Raw genomic sequence first — 21,164 nt, 5'->3', positions numbered from 1 at the left:
TTTCTCCCTCACAAATTCATCAAAAGAACATTTCACACTGAGTAAATTCTACAAAACAACTTCTGAATGCTGGCAGAGGACATCAGGCACCCAGCAAAGCAGATCATTGGCTTCAAAAACAGGTAGGAAAAAATATAAAAGATGAAAAAAGGGACAAAGGAGGTAGGGAGGGAGAGAGTCCTGTCCTGGGAAGAGACTCTTAAAAAGAGAGGTTTTCAAACACCAGGAAAAATTCTCATAGCCGCGTCTGTGGTGAGCCTTGGAAGCACAGAGGGCAACATAACAGGAAGGAAAAATAAATAAATAATTAAAACCAACAGATTACGAGCCCAACTGTAACTCCCCCAGTGGAAAAGCAGGGCAGATGCTTGCATCCACCACTAGCAAGTGGGGGCTGGGCAGGCAGGAGCGGGAGGCACAGGCGGCAGTGCTTTTTAAGAATCATGCCATGGGAGGCTCAGGCTACAGTGCTTTTTTGAGAATCGGGCCGGAACACCCCACGCGTGGCCAGAGCGAACTAACTTGGGCTAGCAAACCAGACTGTGGGATAGCTGCCACATGAAACGCTAGAACATAAGACACCTCCAGGACCGTGCACAGAACAAAGGACGGAACAGAAATAGCCAGCTGCAGACCATCCCCCTCCGGTGGCAGGCAGCCAGAACCTTAAGGGCTGGAAGAGGGCAATTGCAGCCCAAGAGAGACATTACCGACCAAAATGCAAGCAGGCTTCTTTGCTAACTAAGACTTCTGGGGGTTCTGGACAGTCATAATCTGCCTGAGAAGGAACACCAGCAGTACTCCCAGAAAACTGAGCAGCAGGGAAAGGCCATAAGTCACAGAGATTGCACTCGCCAAACTCCTGAGCTACTCGGACCTGGGAAGGGCACAAAACTCAGGCCCAACCAAATCTGCGCCTCTGAGGGCTTCCTGAGCACCCAGCCTGAGCAGCTTAGACCAGGGAGGTGCATGAAGCCTAGGGCCGGCCTCAGACAGTTCCCCGGTGGAGCAACATAGAGCCTGAGCGGTGTGTGCCGCGAGCAGATGAGATACTGCAAGCGCACGCCAGTAATATTAGTTTCCAGCATCCCTCCCCTCACCCCCCCGACAGCATGCCACCACCACCTTCTATGTGTCAAGACAGAAATCAGACACTGAAGAGACCAGCAAACAGAGGAAGATAAACAGTGGGAACCACCTTGGAAGTGACCCCACACAGCCCACAACACCAGCAAAAGGGCCAGATATAACTTTACTACTTTTATGATCATTTTTTTTTCAGTTGATGTGGTTGCGTGATTGTTTTTTCTTTTCTTTTTCTTCTTTTTTTTAACTTTCTTAAATTTTTAAGTCCTCTATTTCTCTAATTATTATTTTTATAACCTATTATTACTTTTCAAAAAAAAGGACCCTATTTTTAAAGCAAACGCTGTATATAGTCTTTTTGTGATTGATGTTTTTGTTTTTTAATAATTCTTGCGGCTTTGTTTTTTTGTTTTGTTTTGTTTTTTTCTTCTCCTTCTTCTTGTTCTTTTCTTTAATAGTGTAGTTTTGAAAATCCAACCTCTACTCCAGATTTTTAATCTTTGCTTTTTGGTATTTGTTGTCAATTTTGTACATTTAAAAACTCAATCTTCAGTACCCAATTTTACCTGAGAGTGAGATTACTGGCTTGACCACTCTCTCCTCCTTTGGACTCTCCTTTTTCTCCACCAGGTCGCCTCTGTCTCCTCCCTCCCCCTTCTCTTCTCTACTCAACCCTGTGAATCTCTGTATGTTCCAGACAGTGGAGAACACTCAGGGAACTGGTTACTGGCTGGATCTGTCTCTCTCCTTTTCATTTCCCTCTTTTATCCTCCTGGCCACCTCTGTCTACTTCCTCCCTCTCTTCTTCCCTGTATAACTCCATGAAAACCTCTGAGCGGTTCAAACTGCGGAGTGCACATAAGGAAGTGATTACTGGCTTGCTCTCTCCTCTTTTGATCCCACCTCATCTCATTCCAGTCACCTCTAACTATCCCCTCCCTCTTCTCTTCTCCATGTAACTCAGTGGACCTCTATGGGTGACACTCAATGTCGAGAAACCTTTCATCTTTAACCTAGATGTTTTATCATTGGTGCTGTATAGATGGAGAAGTCTTGAGGCTATTGTAAAAATAAAACTGAAAACCGGAAACAGGAGGCTTAAGTCCAAATCCTGAGAACATCAGAGAAATCCTGAATCCAGGGAACATTATTCGATAGGAGCTCATCAAATGCCTCCATACCTACACTGAAACCAAGCACCACCCAAGGGCCAACAGGTTCCAGAGCAAGACATACCATGCAAATTCTCCAGCAACACAGGAACACAGCCCTGAGCTTCAATATACAGGCAGCTCAAAAATACTCCAAAACCACTGACGTCTCATAACCCATTACTGGACATTTCATAGCACTCCAGAGAGAAGAAATCCAGCTCCACCCACCAGAACTCCAACACAAGCCTCCCTAACCAAGAAACCTTGACAAGCCACTGATACAACCCCACCCACAGTGAGGAAACTCCATAATAAAGAGAACTCCACAAATTCCCAGAATATACAAAGGCCACCCAAACGCAGCAATATAACCAAGATGAAGAGACAGAGGAATACCCAGCAGGTAAAGGAACAGGAGAAATGCCCACCAAACCAAACAAAAGAGGAAGAGATAAGGAATCTACCTGAGAAAGAATTCCAAATATAGATAGTGACAATGATCCAAAATCTTGAAATCAAAATGGAATCACAGATAAATAGCCTGCAGACAAGGATTGAGAAGGTGGAAGAAATGTTTAACAAGGACCTAGAAGAAATAAAAAAGAGTCAATATATAATGAATAATGCAATAAATGAGATCAGAAATACTCTGGAGGCAACAAATAGTAGAATAATGGAGGCAGAAGATAGGATCAGTGAAATAGAAGATAGAATGGTAGAAATAAATGAATCAGAGAGGAAAAAAGAAAAACGAATTAAAAGAAATGAGGACAATCTCAGAGACCTCCAGGACAATATGAAATGCTCCAATGGTCGAATTATAGGAGTCCCAGAAGAAGAAGACAAAAAGAAAGACCATGAGAAAATACTTGAGGAGATAATAGTTGAAAACTTCCCTAAAATGGGGAAGGAAATAATAACCCAAGTCCAAGAAACCCAGAGAGTTCCAAACAGGATAAACCCAAGGAGAAACACCCCAAGACAAATATTAATCAAATTAACAAAGACCAAACACAAAGAACAAATATTAAAAGCAGCAAGGGAAAAACAACAAATAACACACAAGGGGATTCCGATAAGGATAACTGCAGATCTTTCAATAGAAACTCTTCAAGCCAGGACGGAATGGCAAGACATACTTAAAGTGATGAAAGAAAATAACCTACAGCCAAGATTACTGTACCCAGCAAGGATCTCATTTAAATATGAAGGAGAAATCAACAGCTTTACAGACAAGCAAAAGCTGAGAGAATTCAGCACCACCAAACCAGCTCTCCAACAAATGCTAAAGGATATTCTTTAGACAGGAAACACAAAAAAGGACGTATAAACCCAAACCCAAAACAATAAAGTAAATGGCAACAGGATCATACTTATCAATAATTACCTTAAACGTAAATGGGATGAATGCCCCAACCAAAAGGCAAAGACTGGCTGAATGGAAACAAAAACAAGATCCCTATATATGCTGCCTACAAGACACCCACCTCAAAACAAGGGACGCATACAGACTGAAAGTGAAGGGCTGGAAAAAGATTTTCCATGTAAATAGAGACCAAAAGAAAGCAGGAGTAGCAATATGCATATCTGATAAAATAGACTTTAAAACAAAGGCTGTCAAAAGAGACAAAGAAGGCCACTACATAATGATCAAAGGATCAATCCAAGAAGAAGATATAACAATTATAAATATATATGCACCCAACATAGGAGCACCACAATACGTAAGACAAATGCTAACAAGTATGAAAGGGGAAATTAACAATAACACAATAATAGCAGGAGACTTTAATACTCCCCTCATACCTATGGACAGATCAACTAAACAGAAAATTAACAAAGAAATGCAAACTTTAAATGATACATTAGACCAGTTAGACGTAATTGATATCTATAGGACATTTCACCCCAAAACAATGAATTTCACCTTTTTCTCAAGTGCACATGGAACCTTCTACAGGAAAGATCACATCCTGGGCCATAAATCTAACCTTGATAAATTTTAAAAAATCGAAATCATTCAAAGCATCTTTTCTGACCATAGTGCATTAAGATTAGATCTCAATTACAGGAGAAAAATATTAAAAACTTCAACATATGGAGGTTGAACAACACACTTCTGAATAACCAACAAATCACAGAAGAAATCAAAAAAGAAATCAAAATATGCATAGAAACGAATGAAAATTAAAACACAACAACTGAAAACCTGTGGGACACTAAAAAGCAGTGCTAAGAGGAAAGTTCATAGCACTACAGGCATACCTCAAGAAACAACAAAAAAGTCAAATAAATAACTTCACTTTACATGTAAAGCAACTAGAAAAGGAAGAATTGGAGAACCCCAGAGTTAGTAGAAGGAAAGAAATCTTAAAAATTAGGGCAGAAATAAATGCAAAAGAAACAAAAGAGACCATAGCAAAAATCAACAAAGCCAAAAGCTGGTTCTTTGAAAGGATACATAAAATTGACAAACCATTAGCCAGACTCATCAAGAAACAAAGGGAGAAAAATCAAATCAATAAAATTAGAAATGAAAATGGAGAGATCACAACAGACAACACAGAAATACAAAGGACCATAAGAGAATACTATCAACAATTATATGCCAATAAAATGGACAACGTGAAAGAAATGGACAAATTCTTAGAAAAGTACAACTTTCCAAAACTGAACCAGGAAGAAATAGAAAATCTTAACAGACCCATCAGAAGCACCGAAATTGAAACTGTAATCAGAAATCTTCCAGCAAACAAAAGCCCAGGTCCAGACGGCTTCACAGCTGAATTCTACCAAAAAGTTAGAGAAGAGCTAAAACCTATCCTACTCAAACTCTTCCAGATAATTGCAGAGGAAGGTAAACTTCCAAACTCATTCTATGTGGTCACCATCACCCTTAATATCAAAACCTGACAAAGATGTCACAAAAAAAGAAAACTACAGGCCAATATCACGGATGAACATAGATGCAAAAATCCTCAACAAAATTCTAGCAATCAGAATCCAACAACACATTAAAAAAAATCATACACCATGACCAAGTGGGCTTTATCCCAGGGATGCAAGGATTCTTCAATATCCACAAATCAATCAATGTAATTCACCACATTAACAAATTGAAAAAAAAAAAAAGCCATATGATTATCTCAATAGATGCAGAGAAGGCCTTTGACAACATTCAACATCCATTTATGATAAAAACTCTCCAGAAAGCAGGAATAGAAGGAACATACCTCAACATAATAAAAGCTATCTATGACAAACCCACAGCAAACATTATCCTCAATGGTGAAAAATTGAAAGCATTTCCCCTAAAGTCAGGAACAAGACAAGGGTGCCCACTTTCACCACTACTATTCAACATAGTTCTGGAAGTTTTGGCCACAGCAATCAGAGCAGAAAAAGAAATAAAAGGAATCCAAATTGGAAAAGAAGAAGCAAAACTTTCATGTTTGCAGATGACATGATCCTCTACATGGAAAACCCTAAAGACTCCACCAGAAAATTACTAGAGCTAATCAATGAATATAGTAAAGTTGCAGGATATAAAATCAACACCGAAATCCCTTGCATTCCTATACACTAATAATGAGAAAGTAGAAAAAGAAATTAAGGAAACAATTTCATTCACCATTGCAACGAAAAGGATAAAATACTTAGGAATATATCTACCTAAAGAAAATAAAGACCTAAATATAGAAAACTGTAAAACACTGATGAAAGAAATCAAAGAGGACACAAATAGATGGAGAAATATACCATGTTCATGGATTGGAAGAATCAATATAGTGAAAATGAGTATACTATCCAGAGAAATCTACAGATTCAATGCAATCCCTATCAAGCTACTAGTGGTATTTTTCACAGAACTAGAACAAATAATTTCACGATTTGTATGGAAATACAAACAACCTCGAATAGCCAAAGCAATTCTGAGAGAGAAGAATGGAACTGGAGGAATCAACCTGCCTGACTTCAGGCTCTGCTACAAAGCCACAGTCATCAAGATAGTATGGTACTGACACAAAGACAGAAATATAGATCAATGGAACAAAATAGAAAGCCCAGAGATAAATCCACACACCTGTGGCCACCTTATCTTTGACAAAGGAGGCAAGAATATACAATGAATTAAAGATAATCTATTTAACAAGCGGTGCTGGGAAAACTGGTCAACCACTTGTAAAAGAATGAAACTAGATCACTTTCTAATACCATACACAAAAATAAACTCAAAATGGATTAAAAATCTAAACATAAGACCAGAAACTATAAAACTCCTAGAGGAGAACATAGGCAAAACACTCTCCGACATAAACCACAGCAGGATCCTCTATGATCCACCTCCCAGAATACTGGAAATAAAAGAAAAAATAAACAAATGGGATCTAATTAAAATTAAAAACTTCTTCACAACAAAGGAAACTATAAGTAAGGTGAAAAGACCACCTTCTGAATGGGAGAAAACAATAGCAAATGAAACAACTGACAAACAACTAATCTCAAAAATATACAAGCAACTCCTGCAGCTCAATTCCAGAAAAATAAATGACCCAATAAAAAAATGGGCCAAAGAACTAAATAGGCATTTCTCCAAAGAAGACATACGGATGGCTAACAAACACATGAAAAGATGCTCAACATCACTCATCATCAGAGAAAGGCAAATCAAGACCACAATGAGGTGCCATTTCACACCAGTCAGAATGGCTGCGATCCAAAAGTCTACAAGCAATAAATGCTGGAGAGGATGTGGAGAAAAGGGAACCCTCTTACACTGTTGGTGGGAATGCAAACTAGTACAGCCACTATGGAAAACAGTGTGGAGATTCCTTAAAATATTGCAAATAGAACTGCCTTATGACCCCGCAATCCCATGGCTGGGCATACACACCAAGGAAACCAGAATAGAAAGAGACACCTGTACCCCAATGTTCATCACGGCACTGTTTCTAATAGCCAGGACATGGAATCAACCTAGATGTCCATCAGCAGATGAATGGATAAGAAAGCCGTGGTACATATACACAGTGGAGTATTACTCAGCCATTAAAAAGAATACATTTGAATCAGTTCTAATGAGATGGATGAAACTGGAGCTGATTATACAGAGTGAAGTAAGCCAGAAAGAAAAACACCAATACAGTATACTGACACATATATATGGAATTTAGAAAGATGGCAATTATGACCCTGTATGCGAGACAGCAAAAGAGACACAGATGTGCAGAGCAGATTTTGGACTCTGGGAGAGGGAGAGGGTGGGATGATTTGGGAGAATGGCATTGAAACATGTATACTATCATGTAAGAAATGAATCGCCAGGCTAGGTTCGATGCAGGATACAGGATGCTTGGTGCTGGTGTGCAGCAATGATCCAGAGAGATTATATGGGGTGGGAGGTGGCAGGGGGGTTCATGATTGGGAACTCATGTACACCCATGGTGGATTCATGTCAATGTATGGCAAAACTAATACAGTATTGTAAAGTAAAATAAAGTAAAAATAAAAATTTAAAAAATAATTTAAAAAATTTTTTAAAAGAATAGCATATCTAGGAATAAACCTACTTAAGGAGAAAACAGAACTGTAAGTGGAAAATTATAAGACACTGATGAAAGAAATCAAAGATGTTATAAACAGATGGGGAGATATTCCATGTTCCTGGGTAGGAAAAATCAATATTATGAAAATGACTAAACTACCAGACTCAGTATACAGATTCAATGCAATCCCTATCAAATTACAAATGTCACTGTTCACAGAACCCTAAAAAAAAATTTCACAATTCGTATGGAAACACAAAGGACCTCAAATAGCCAAAGCAGTCTTGAGAAAGAAGAATGGAGCTGGAGGAATCAACCTTCCTGACTTCAGGCTATATTACAAAGCTACATTCATCAAGACAGTAAAGTACTGGCACAAAAGCAGAAATATAGACCAATGGAACAAAATAGAAAGCCCACAGATAAACCCATGCACCTATGCATACCTCATTTTTGACTAGAGGCAAGAATATAAAATGAGGCAAAGACAGCCTTTTCAATAAGCGGTGTTTGGAAAGCTGGACAGCAAAAGAATGAAATTAGAACATTTCCTAACATCATACACAAAGATACACTAAAAATGGATTAAATACCTAAGTGGAAGACCAGAAACTATGAAACCCTTAGAGGAAAACATAGGCAGAACACTCAATGACATAAATCAAAGCAAAATTCTCTATGACTCACCTCCTAGAGTAATGGAAATAAAAACAAAAATAAACAAGGGGGACCTAATTAAATTTAAAAGCTTTTGCACAACAAAGGGAATTATAAACAAGGTGAAAAGACAACACTCAGAATAATAATAGCAAAAGGAACAACTGACAAAGGATACATTTCAAAAATATACAAGCAGCTCATACAACTCAATACCAGAAAAACAAACAACCCAATGAAAAAGAGGGGGAAAGACTTAAATAGACATTTTTTCAAAGAAGACATATAGATGGCTAATAAACACATGAAAAGATGCTCAACATTGCTCACTATTAGAGAAATGCAAATCCAAACTCCAATGACATATCACTTTACACCAGTCAGAATGGCCAACATCAAGAAGTCTACAGACTATAAATACTGGAGAGGGTATGGAGAAAAGGAAAACCTCTTGCATTGCTAGTGGATGTAAAGTGATTCGGCCACTATGGAAAACAGTATGGAGATTCCTTTAAAAACCTAGAAATAAAATGACCGAGCAATCCCACTCCCAGGCATATACTTGGAGGAAACCAAAATTGAAAAAGACACATGTGCCCCCATATTCATTGCAGCACTATTTACAATAGTTAGTACATGGAAGCAACGTAGATGTCCATCAACAGACAAATTGATAAAGACATTGTGGTACAACTGGTAATATACAATGGAATATTACTCAGCCATAAAAGGGAACACATTTGAGTCTGTTCTAATGAGGTGGACAAACCTCAAGTCCTTCACACAGGGTGAAGTAAGTCAGAAAGAGAAAGATAAATACCATGTACTAATGTATATATATGGATTCTAGAAAGAAGGTACTGATGAATATAGTTGCAGGGCAGCAATGGAGAAACAGACTTAGAGAATAGACTTATAGACACAGGGAGAGGGGAGAAGGGAGAGGGTAAGATATGTGGAGAGAGTAACATAGAAACTTACACTACCATATATAAAACAAATAGCCAATGGGAATCTGCTGTATGACTCAAACAGGGGCTCTGTAGCAATCTAGAAGGGTGGGATGGGGAGGGAGTTTCAAGAGAGAGGAGACATGGGTGTATCAATGGCTGATTCTTATTGATGTTTAACAGAAAACAACAAAATTCTGTAAAGCAATTATCCTTCAATTTAAAGATAAATAATTTTTTTTAAGGAAACTCAAGGTAATATCCAAGGTTGGCCAGAGCAGTTGAGTGTAAGAAGTACTGTTCAAATAGCAGAGACTGAGGAAGAAAAGAGGTTTATGTGTGGTTTTGGTGATAGCCAAGGACTACAGATTGGACACTGTACAACTGCAACATTAAGCATGAAAGTAGCAATAGCTTACACAGTACTCACTATATATCAGACACTCGTGGATGCATTTTAGACTTTGGCTGGTCTAATCTTCAAGATAACCCTGGTTGAGGGTTGTGACCCATCTCCTCACTTGATAAAGCAGGACATCAAAGTAACCTATCTTAGGTGACACTGCCAAGTATCATGGAAGTGGACACATAAACAAAACAGTTATGTAGGTAGACTTATGACTCAGAATATATAGTTCTAAGCTGATTTTTGAATGCTCAAAATTCTCCAAGCTAAGCTTCAACAGTATGTGAACAGAGAACTTCCAGCTGGATTCAGAAAAGGCAAAGGAACCAGAGATCAAATTGCCAACATCTGTAGGATCATAGAAATAGCAAGAGAACTCCAGAAAAACATCTACTTCTGCTGTATTGACTACACCAAAGCCTTTGACTGTGTGAATCACAACAAACTGTGGAAAGATTTAGGAATAACAGACCACCTTACTTGTCTCCTGCAAAACCTGTATGCAGGTCAAGAAGCAGCAGTTAGAACCAGTCAGGGAACAACAGACTGGTACCAAACTGGGAAAGGAGTACATCAAGGCTGTATATTGTCACCCTGCTTATTTAAGGTATATGCTGAGTACATCATTAAAAATGCCAGGCTGGATGAAGCACAAGCTGGAATTAAGATTGCCAGAAGAAATATCGATAACCTCAGATATGTAGATGACATCACTCTTATGGCAGAAAGTGAAGAAGTAAAGAGACTCTTGATAATGGTGAAACAGAAGTCTTAAAAAAGTTGGCTTAAAACTCAGCATTCAAAAAATGAAGATCATGGTATCCAGTCCCATCATTTCATGGCAAATAAATAGGGAAACAATGGAAACAGTGACAAACTTTATTTTGGAGGGCTTCAAAATCACTGTGGACAGTGACTGCAGCTATGAAATTAAGATGCTTATTTCTTGGAAGAAAAGCTATGACAAATCTACACAATGTATTAAAAAGCAGAGATTTCACTTGCTAACAAAGGTCTATCTAGTCAAAGCTATGCTTCTTCCAGTAGTCATGTATAGATATGAGAGTTGGACCATAAAGAACTCTGAGTGCAGAAGAACTGATGTTTTCAAACTGTGGTGTTGAAGAAGACTCTTGCAAGTCCCCTGGACTGCAAGGAGATCAAACCTGTCAAACCTAAAGGAAATTAGTCCTGAGTATTTATTGGAGGACTGATGTTGAAACTGAAGCTCCAATACTTTGACCACCTGGTGTGACAAAACTGATTCACTGGAAAAGACCCTGATGCTAGGAAAGATTGAAGGCAGGAGGAGAAGAGGATGACAGAGGACGAGATGGTTGGATGTCATCATTGACTCAATGGACATGAGTTTGAGCAAGCTCTGGGAGATGGTGAAGGACAGCAAAGCCTGGCATGCTGCAGTCCATGGGTCTGCAAAGAGTCAGACATGACTGAGCAACTGAACAACAACAAGCTGAAGACCACCAATTGTTGGCCATCAAGAGTTTCGATGATCAGTAAATTTCATAGCTCTGTAGACAAGAATATAAGCAGGGGAAAAAAAAGCGCCTTTCTGTTTTGATAATTTGATGAAACAATATAAAGAAAGATTTTAAAAAGCATGGTGAAATATCACCTCACACATATCAGAATGGCTATTGTCAAAAAGATAAGAAAAACAAGTGTTGGTAAGGATGTGGAGAAAAGGGAGCCCTCATGTACTCTTGGGCAAGTATGTAACTTGATAACAGTAGGGATGTTGTTCAAAAAATGAAAACTAAACCTATCATACAATTCAACCACTTCACTCCAGGATATTTATTCAAAAAGAAAGAAAACATTAAACCAAAAAGGTATACACACCCTAATGCTCACAGTAGAATTATTTATTATAGCCAAGATATGGAAGCAGTCGAAGTATTCACAGTTAAATTGATGAAGATGGTAGTATATACATATGCAATGAAATATTAGCCATGAAAAAGAAAGAATGAAATTTTGCCTCTTGTGAAAACATTGATGTAGTTAGAAGGTGTTGTAGTTAGGGAAGTAAGTCAGAGAAAAAGAAATATTGTATATTTTCACTTATAGGTGCAATCTAAAACATAAATAAATATAATAAAACAGAAACAGACTCACAGATACATAGAACAAAGTGGTGGTTACCAGAAGGAAGAGGGATGAGTTGACGACCAAAATAGGTGAGGGGCACTTACAGGTGTAAACTACTCAGATTAAAATAAATAGTTTACAATGATACATAGCACAAGGAATATAGTCAATATTTTATAACTCTGTATGGAATATAGTCTATAAACACATCAGATTACTATGTTGTATATCCAGAACTAATGTAATATTTTGTCAACTATGCAGCAATTTTTAAATGATATCAATTTTATATGATAAAATATTTCCATTTTATTCAGTGAAATTCATTTTTATAGTTTAAATTATGGTAGAGAATAGTAGAAATGGCAATGTCCCCAGATCTGAAAAAGCATTTCTCACTGATTGTCACTCTAGGATAGAAACTGAAAAGTTCAAATGTGAAAGCAACATGATCAAAAGAAAATGTATGGGGCATTTGGAAAGAAGCTTGAGAAACCTATTTATGCTGGTATATGAGATAATTTTAGACAGGATAGGCAAAGACCATGTGAGGACATCACACTTGTTTCACAGGGAATCCTTATCAGAGATTTAAAAAAAAATTATAATAACTTAAAGTTGATTTCTAAATTCTAACTGCATTCTCATAGATTAATTTTATTATTATAAATACAGTGAGAGTTAGGCAAGACATAATATTCAATGCAATAGAGACAAAGAACCACAAAGCTGAGAGACACCAACTGCCCCAAATAACCCAGCTGATAAAGTGAAGCTGAGAGTGTACCTATAGTTTTTCCAGAGCTCTGCTCCTCTTCCACTATTTTATGTCCTATTAATTCTAGGGCATAATGAATGCAGTACTTTGTGAAACCTATTCTGGAAGTGTCAAACAGGAAGAATTAAATAGAAAGGAACTGAGAATCAAGAATCCTCAAACTACCACACAATTGCACTCATCTCACACGTTAGTAGAGCAATGCTTAAAATTTTCCAAACCAGGCTTCAGCAATACGTGAACCATGAACTTCCAGATGTTCAAGCTGGTTATAGAAAAGGCAGAGGAACCAGAGATCAAATTGCCGACATCCTCTGGATCATCGTAAAAGCAAGAGAGTTCCAGAAAAACATTTATTTCTGTTTTATTGACTATGCCAAAGCCTTTCACTGTGTGGATCACAAGAAACTGTGTCCACTTTCACTGCTACTATTCAACATAGTTCTGGAAGTTTTGGCCACAGCAATCAGAGCAGAAAAAGAAATAAAAGGAATCCAAATTGGAAAAGAAGAAGTAAAACTCTCACTGTTTGCAGATGACATGATCCTCTACATGGAAAACCCTAAAGACTCCACCAGAAAATTACTAGAGCTCATCAATGAATATAGTAAAGTTGCAGGATATAAAATCAACACACAGAAATCCCTTGCATTCCTATACACGAATAATGAGAAAGTAGAAAAGAAATTAAGGAAACAATTCCATTCACCATTGCAACGAAAAGAATAAAATACTTAGGAATATATCTACCTAAAGAAACTAAAGACCTATATATAGAAAACTATAAAACACTGATGAAAGAAATCAAAGAGGACACTAATAGATGGAGAAATATACCATGTTCATGGATTGGAAGAATCAATATAGTGAAAATGAGTATACTACCCAAAGCAATTTACAAATTCAATGCAATCCCTATCAAGCTACCAGCCACATTTTTCACAGAACTAGAACAAATAATTTCAAGATTTGTATGGAAATACAAAAACCTCGAATAGCCAAAGCAATCTTGAGAAAGAAGAATGGAACTGGAGGAATCAACTTGCCTGACTTCAGGCTCTACTACAAAGCCACTGTCATCAAGACAGTATGGTACTGGCACAAAGACAGACATATAGATCAATGGAACAAAATAGAAAGCCCAGAGATAAATACACACATATGGACACCTTATCTTTGACAAAGGAGGCAAGAATATACAATGGAGTAAAGACAATCTCTTTAACAAGTGGTGCTGGGAAAACTGGTCAACCACTTGTAAAAGAATGAAACTAGATCACTTTCTAACACCGCACACAAAAATAAACTCAAAATGGATTAAAGATCTAAATGTAAGATCAGAAACTATAAAACTCCTAGAGGAGAACATAGGCAAAACACTCTCAGACATAAATCACAGCAGGATCCTCTATGATCCACCTCCAGAATTCTGGAAATAAAGCAAAAATAAACAAATGGGATCTAATTAAAATTAAAAGCTTCTGCACAACAAGGGAAAATATAAGCAAGGTGAAAAGACAGCCTTCTGAATGGGAGAAAATAATAGCAAATGAAGCAACTGACAAACAACTAATCTCAAAAATATACAAGCAACTTATGCAGCTCAACTCCAGAAAATAAACGACCCAATCAAAAATGGGCCAAAGAACTAAATAGACATTTCTCCAAAGAAGACATACGGATGGCTAACAAACACATGAAAAGATGCTCAACATCACTCATTATTAGAGAAATGCAAATCAAAACCACAATGAGGTACCACTTCACACCAGTCAGAATGGCTGCGATCCAAAAATCTGCAAGCAATAAATGCTGGCGAGGGTGTGGAGAAAAGGAACCCTCCTACACTGTTGGTGGGAATGCAAACTAGTACAGCCACTATGGAGAACAGTGTGGAGATTCCTTAAAAATTGCAAATAGAACTACCTTATGACCCAGCAATCCCACTGCTGGGCATACACCGAGAAACCAGAATTGAAAGAGACACATGTACCCCAATGTTCATCGCAGCACTGTTTATAATAGCCAGGACATGGAAACAACCTAGATGTCCATCAGCAGATGAATGGATAAGAAAGCTGTGGTACATATACACAATGGAGTATTACTCAGCCGTTAAAAGAATTCATTTGAATCAGTTCTGATGAGATGGATGAAACTGGAGCCGATTATACAGAGTGAAGTAAGCCAGAAAGAAAAACACCAATACAGTATACTAACACATATATATGGAATTTAGGAAGATGGCAATGACGACCCTGTATGCAAGACAGGGAAAGAGACACAGATGTGTATAACGGACTTTTGGACTCAGAGGGAGAGGGAGAGGGTGGGATGATTTGGGAGAATGACATTCTAACATGTATACTATCATGTGAATTGAATCGCCAGTCTATGTCTGACGCAGGATGCAGCATGCTTGGGGCTGGTGCATGGGGATGACCCAGAAAGATGTTATGGGGAGGGAGGTGGGAGGGGGGTTCATGTTTGGGAATGCATGTAAGAATTAAAGATTTTAAAATTTAAAAATAAATAAATAAAATCACATGACATTAAAAAAAAAAAGAAACTGTGGAAAATTCTGAAAGAGATGGGAATACCAGACCACCTGACCTGCTTCTTGACAAACCTATATGCAGGTCAGGAAGCAACAGATAAAACCGGACATGGAACAACAGACTGGTTCCAAATAAGAAAAGGAGTACGCCAAGGCTGTATACTGTCATCCTGCTTATTTAACTTATATGCAGAGTACATCATGAGAAACGCTGGGCTGGAGGAAGCACAGGCTGGAATCAAGATTGCTGAGAGAGGTTATATCAATAACCTCAGATATGCAGATGACACCACCCTTATGGCAGAAAGTGGAGAGGAACTAAAAAGCCTCTTGATGAAAGTGAAAGAGGAGAGTGAAAAAATTGGCTTAAAGCTCAACATTCAGAAAAGGAAGATCATGGCATCTGGTCCCATCACTTTATGGGAAATAGATGAGGAAACAGTGTCAGACTTTATTTGGTAGGGGGGCTCCAAAATCACTGCAGATGGTGATTGCAGCCATGAAATTAAAAGACGTTTACTCTTGGAAGGAAAGTTATGACCAACTTAGACAGGAAATTAAAAAGCAGAGATATTACTTTGCCAACAAAGGTCCACCTAGTTAAGGCTATGGTTTTTCCAGTAGTCATGTATGGATATGAGACTTGGACTATAAAGAAAGCTGAGCACCAAAGAATTGATGCTTTTGAACTGTGGTGTTGGAGAAGACTCTTGAGAATCCCTTGGATTGCAAGGAGATCCAACAAGTCCATGTTAAAGGAGATCAGTCCTGAATATTCTTTGGAAGGACTGATGATGAAGCTGAAACACCAATACTTTGGCCACCTGATGCAAAGAGCAGACTCATTTGAAAAGACCCTGATGCTGTGAAAGATTGAGGGCAGGAAGAGAAGCAGACGACAGAGGATGAGATGGTTGGATGGCATCACGGACTCAATAGACATGGGTTTGAGTGAACTCTGGGAGTTTTTGATGGACAGGGAGGCCTGGGGTGCTGCGGTTCATGGGGTCGCAAAGAGTAGGACACAACCGGGCGACTGAACTGAACTGAACTGAGAATCAAGAGACTGATGAAATAAAGGTTGCAAATGTCACGGTGCTAAAGACTACATGTGAAATTGAAGGAGGTTGGTATGAAGCAGCTAAAGAAAGTCAGAACTTGATCAAAAACATGAATAGATTAAAGATGGCAAGGAATTAGAAAACAACACTAAATTTCCAACCAAATAATCAGATGTTACCTAACAACAAATGTTGCCAACTGTATAAGGGAGATAATTTACAGATAAGAGAAAATGAAGTTAATAAATTTTATTCTGGGATGTACCAGGTATTTCAGGAAACACAAAAATATGCTAAAAATTTTTTGTAAAATTCGTTCAGTTCAGTTCATTTCAGTCGCTCAGACATGTTTGACTCTTTGCGACCCCATGAATTGCAGCACGCCTGGCCTCCCTGCCCATCACCAACTCCCGAGTTCACTCAAACTCACGTCCATCAAGTCGGTGATGCCATTCAGCCATCTCATCCTCTGTTGTCCCCTTCTCCTCCTGCCCCCAATCCCTCCCAGCATCAGAGTCTTTTCCAATGAGTTAACTCTTCGCATGAGGTGGCCAAAGTACTGGAGTTTCAGCTTTAGCATCATTCCTTCCAAAGAAATCCTAGGGCCGATCTCCTTCAGAATGGACTGGTTGGATCTCCTTGCAGTCCAAGGGACTCTCAAGAGTCTTCTCCAACACCACAGTTCAAAAGCATCAATTCTTTGGTGTTCAGCTTTCTTCACAGCCCAACTCTTACATCCATACATGACTACTGGGAAAACCATAGCCTTGATTAGATGGACTTTTGTCGGCAAAGTAATGTCTCTGCTTTTGAATATGCTATCTAGGTTGGTCATAATTTTCCCTCCAAGGAGTAAGCATCTTTTAATTTCATGGCTGCAGTCACCATCTGCAGTGATTTTGGAGCCCCCCAAAATAAATTCTGACACTATTTCCACTGTTTCCCCATCTATTTGCCATGAAGTGATGGGACCAGATGCCATGATCTTCCTTTTCTGAATGTTGAGCTTCAAGCCAATTTTTTCACTCTCCTCTTTCACTTTCATCAAGAGGCTTTTTAGCTCCCCTTCACTTTCTGCCATAAGGGTGGTGTCATCCACATATCTGAGGTTATTGATATTTCTCCTGGCAATCTTGATTCCAGCCTGTGCTTCTTCCAGCCCAGCGTTTCTCATGATGTACTCTGCATATAAGTTAAATAAGCAGGATGAAGTATACAGCCTGGACGTACTCCTTTTCCTATTTGGAACCAGTCTGTCATTCCATGTTCAGCTCTAACTGTTGCTTCCTGACCTGCATACAGGTTTGCCAAAAGGCAGGTCAGCTGGTCTGGTATTCCCATCTCTCTCAGAATTTTCCACAGTTTCTTGTGATCCACACAGTCAAAGGCTTTGACATAGTCAATAAAGCAGAAATAGATGTTTTTAAAATTCCTTAGAACAATTGAAAATATAGGTTTATAGTTCAATTCAAATGTTGGAACTGGAAATTTAGGCTTGAGAAGAATTGACACCAAATTAGAAGAATTTTGTATTTCAATTTGTTCAATTTTTTAAAGATGAATGAATCTCATCAGAAAAAACAAGTGATAAATAATAAAGGGTATTCTCTAATAAAATTTTGTCAAGAAAGTTTTTCTCAGAATATATTTATCAAAATTCAAACTTTATAGTCTTCATTTCTCATTTCTTCTGGTCTCAGTTTAATTCACTGTGGTTTCAGTGCCTCTGTCTACAACAGTGCATTTATCTCCTGAGATTTAATCTTTCCAAGAATATATGTTCTTTGGTTGTCTTCCTGCTATGTGTGGGTTAAATAATTTTTGATATGCAGGGAAATTTCAAAGTCATAATTTGACTTTTCTCACCTGGGTTTTAATTAAGGCACTGCAGAAAATGCCACCTGATATGCATGATGTAAAAGACCAGCACATGTCAAAAAGAAGTTAGAGGTTAAAAAATGAAACAAGTGTTTAATATTCTGGGAGCTTTAGAAGTTATAACTTCAAGTGTGATAGTGATTAGAAAGCCTTGACAGTTAAAAGTCAAACCTTTGAATTGCATAGGTTGAGCTGTCCACTTATATGCAGATGTTTTTCAATAAATATACTGGAACTGTTTGTGACAATTTGAAAAACTTCCTGAATGGAACTTCATAGCCTACAAATATAAAACATAAGAAAAAGTTAGGTATGTCATGAATGAATAAATATGTAGGAACTAGTCTATTTCATCATTTACTATCATAAAATATACAACCATCTGCTATAAAAAGTACAATTTATCAAAACTTACATACTCAAACACTGACAGACCACACATGGCTCCATTCACAGTCCAGAGAAATGTAAACAAATGTAAAGATCCAGCATAAAGTCATAAGTGCAGAAATTAACTGTAGCAATTATTATATTACTATAATAATTTCATAGCTACCTCTTGTTGCTATTGTGGTGAGCTTGTGTTGTATCAGCTTAAAATGCCATGTGATGCTAAATATTTCTATGCGAGTAGTTTAATCTCTTAAGTAAATAGCATAGCACAAAAAAAGTGACCTCTCACAGTTCCTGTGTATTTTTCATTGTGTTTGGCACAGTACCATAAAGCTTGAATAACACCATGGGACCCATACAAAATGCCACAAGTGGTGCTGAAAGTGTTCCCAAGAAGCAAAGTCATAATTTTATAAGGAAAAGTTTAATTGCCTAATATGCAGAGTAGATTAAGTTTAACAAATGTGGTTACCTGCCATTTCAAAACACATGGATTTAGCCTAAGGATCACTGTAAAAAAGGAAAAGAAAACCTGTAAAGCTGTCACTGTGGCTACACCAGCAGGTGTGAAAATCTCGTACATTTTGCAAAGTATTTTTTTAATCTTTTTTTACTGGATTATATTTACTTCACGATGTTGTGTTAGTTTCTGCTGTATAACAAAGTGAATCAGTTATATGTATACATATATCCTCTCCCCTTAAGCCTCTCTCCTACCCCACCATCCATCCTATCCTTCTAGGTCATCACAGAATACTGAGATGAACTCCATGTGCCCACTACCTGTTTTACACATGGAAGTGTGTGTATGTTAGTGCTATTCTCCCAATTCATTCCACCCTCCCCTCCCTTTTCCCCGTGTCCATTAGTCCATTCCCTATGTCCATATCTCTATTCCTGCCCTGAAAAGATTCCATATATATATATATATATATATATATATATGTGTGTGTGTGTGTGTGTGTGTGTGTGTGTGTGTTTTAATACATGAAATTTGTTTTTCTCTTTCTGAGTTACTTAACTCTATCTGATAGACACTAGGTTCGTCCACATCACTACAAATGACCCAATTTCATTCCTTTTAAAACATCTTTATCCATTCCTCAGTTGATGGACGTTTATCTTACTTCTGTGTTCTGGCCTAGTGCTTCAGTGAATACTGGGATACATGTTGAATTATGGTTTTCTCAGGGTGTTGGCCAACAGTGGGATTGCTGGGTCATATGTTAGTTTTATTTCTAGTTTTTTAAGGAAACTCCATATTGTTCTCCATAGTGGTTGTTATCAATTTACATTCCTACCAACAGTGCAAGAGGGTTCCCTTTTCTCCACATCCTCTCCAGCATTTAATGTTTGCAGATTTTTTTGATGATGGACATTCTGACTGGTGTGGGTTGATATCTCATCGTATATTGCAGTTTTGATTTGCATTTCTCTAATAATAAGTGATGGTGAGCATCTTTTCATGTTTTTATTCGCCATCTGTATGTCTTTTTGAGAAATGTCTGTTTAGGCCTTCCATCCATTTTTTTATTGTGTTGCTTATTTTTTTATATTGAGCTGCATGAGCTGCTTGTATACTTCAAAGATTAATCCTTTGTCAGTTGCTAATTTACAATATTTTCTCCCATTCTAAGGGTTGTCTCTTTGTCATGTTGATGGTTTCCTTTTGCTGTGCAAGAGCTTTCAAGATTAATTAGGCCCATTTGTTTTTGTTTTTTATTTTCATTACTCTAGGAGATGAGTCAAAAAAGATCTTGCTGCAATTTGTCTCAGAGTGCTCTGCTATGTTTTCCTCTAAGAGTTTTATAGTGTCTGGCCTTAGGTTTAAGTCTTTAATCCATTTTGAGTTTATTTTTGCATATGGTGTTAGGAATATTCTAATTTCATTCTTTTATCTGTAGCTGTCCAATTTTCCCAGTACCACTTATTGAAGAGACTGTCCTTTCTCCATTGTATATTCTTGCTTCCTTTGTCAGTGATAAAAGTGGTCACAGGTGTGTGGACTTATCTCTAGGCTTCTGTCCTGCTCCACTGATGAATATTTCTGTTTTTGTGCCAGTGTCATACTGCCTTGTTTACTATAGCTTTGTATTCGTAGTATAGTCTGAAGTTGGGGAGCCTGATTCTTCCAGCCATGTTTTTCTTTCTCAAGATTTGCTTTGACTATTCCGGGTGTTTTTGTTTCTATAGAAATCATAAAATGAAAAGATGATGGAGGAGTAGGTGGACGTGGAGTACATCTATCTCCACAGATACATTGCTCCATGGAATATACCTTCGGACATAGAAGTGCTTGCAGAGCACCAGCTGAGAGTGGGTAGGAGTACCTGACCCCTGGAAAGAATATATAGAACCATGCAAAACTCAGTAGGACAAAGGGACTAGGGGGGGAAACAGGAGTGTTAGCAGGACTGGACCTGCCCTTGGTAGGTGGGGGAAATGAAGCAGGGGACCTGTCCCCACATTGGGGCAATTGTCTGGGTCAGAGGAGAAACATTTGAGGCTGAGAAAGAAGCAGCTGATATTTAGGCTGTAACAGCCTAAATGGAATGAGAATCAGACAATAATTTTGCCACAGCCATA

The 21,164-nt window shown here is 38.1% G+C and overlaps 1 pseudogene; it reads left to right on the top strand.

The window, feature by feature from the left end:
• The window catches only part of LOC101119332 (splicing factor 45-like), a 32,463-nt pseudogene that overhangs the window by 1,319 nt on the left and 9,980 nt on the right, over positions 1–21,164 (top strand).

The sequence above is a fragment of the Ovis aries genome, chromosome 15 (genome assembly GCF_016772045.2).
Source record: "Ovis aries strain OAR_USU_Benz2616 breed Rambouillet chromosome 15, ARS-UI_Ramb_v3.0, whole genome shotgun sequence".
Taxonomy (NCBI): Eukaryota; Metazoa; Chordata; class Mammalia; order Artiodactyla; family Bovidae; genus Ovis; species Ovis aries.
Note: the sequence above shows the minus strand (reverse complement) of the source record. Positions and strands in the feature narration are given on the sequence as shown.